Source organism: Gossypium hirsutum, chromosome A03 (assembly GCF_007990345.1).
Source record: "Gossypium hirsutum isolate 1008001.06 chromosome A03, Gossypium_hirsutum_v2.1, whole genome shotgun sequence".
Lineage (NCBI taxonomy): Eukaryota > Viridiplantae > Streptophyta > Magnoliopsida > Malvales > Malvaceae > Gossypium > Gossypium hirsutum.
In genome coordinates, this window is record NC_053426.1 from 52,515,589 (window position 1) to 52,517,085 (window position 1,497).

The 1,497-nt window shown below is 38.8% G+C and overlaps 1 non-coding gene across 1 annotated transcript; it reads left to right on the plus strand.

The window, feature by feature from the left end:
* Positions 1 to 945: 945 nt before the first annotated feature.
* Positions 946 to 1,052, plus strand: LOC121227777 (small nucleolar RNA R71). Its single transcript, XR_005925300.1, has one exon. It is a non-coding gene; the product is annotated as a small nucleolar RNA R71 (small nucleolar RNA).
* Positions 1,053 to 1,497: the final 445 nt, after the last annotated feature.

Below are 1,497 nucleotides of genomic sequence, written 5' to 3' on the forward strand. Positions count from 1 at the left end.
AATTTCTTTAATAGTTTGACAAACTTACCGAATTGTTCTTTTCTTCTGTCTTTCATCATCGCTTTAAGATATGGCACACGAGGTTCATGATTCATACTTCCCTGTTTGGGATCATTATTGTTTACTTCTTCTCATTCTTTGTTCATTGCGTTGTTTTGCTGTATTTCTGGCTCGGGTGCAATGAGTCCGTCCTTATTTTGAGTGCTAATTGCATTGAGGTGTTCCCTCGAATTAGGTTCAATATTACTTCGTAAGCTACCTTGTGGTTGTTCAGAGATTAGTTTGGACAACTGGCCTATCTGAGTTTCGAGTCCTTGGATCGATACTTGTTGATTCTTAAGTGCTGTCTCAGTATTTTGGAAACGGGTTTCTGACACCGAGATGAATTTAGAAAGCATCTCTTCAAGGTTTGGTTTATTCTCTTGTTGACAATGTAGCTATTGAAAACCCTGAGGATTTTGTGGCTTTTGATTCCCTTGACCACCCTAGGAGAAATTTGGGTGGTACCTCCAACCTGCATTATAGGTATTACTGTATGGGTTATTTTGAGATCTAAAGTTATTGTTACCCATATAGTTGACTTGTTCTTCTTCAATTGTAGGATTGAAGGATTGGTATTCTGTATGCACACCTCCTCTGCTTGAGTCACACCTCATTACTGGATGTACCTGCGTAGAACCAAGAAAACTATCAATCTTTTTATTGAGAAGTTCTAGCTGATTAGAAAGCATGGTGACTGAATCGATGTTATAAACGTCAGTTGTTTTCGTTGGCTTTGTCCTCATAACTTGCCACTGATAGTTGTTCAGTGACATCTCCTCTATGAATTCATAGGCATCTTACAGTGTTTTATTGTTGATGGTTCCGCCAGTAGCTGCGTCAATCATTTTTCTTGTCGAGGGATTCACACCATTGTAGAACGTTTGAACTTGCAGCCAAAGCGGTAACCCATGGTGAGGGCATCTTCTCAGCAAGTCCTTGTATCTCTCCCATGTATCGTAAAGTGTTTCTAAATCGATCTACACAAAAGAAGAGATATCATTACGTAATTTAGCCATTTTAGCTGGCGAAAAATATTTTAGTAAAAATTTCTCGATCATTTGTTCCCAAGTAGTGATAGACCCTCGTGGTAATGAGTTCAACCACTGCTTGGCTTTGTTTCTTAGTGAAAAGGGAAATAACCGAAGACGAATGACATCACAAGAAAGGCCAGTGATTTTGAATGTATCGTAAAATTCAAGAAAATTCACCAAGTGCGTGCTGGAATCCTCATTCTGTAAACCATCAAACTGAACAAACTACTGTATCATCTGAATTGTGTTAGGTTTTAGTTCGAAATTATTCGCAGCAATAGCAGGTCTAACTATACTAGACTCAATTACTATTAAAGAAGTTTTAGCATAGTCATATATAGTACGTGGAGCAGGATTTTGATTAGCTGCAATTGCAGGAGGCAGCTGATTGCTTGGGTTTTCGGCCATCTCTTCGGTTGGGGTT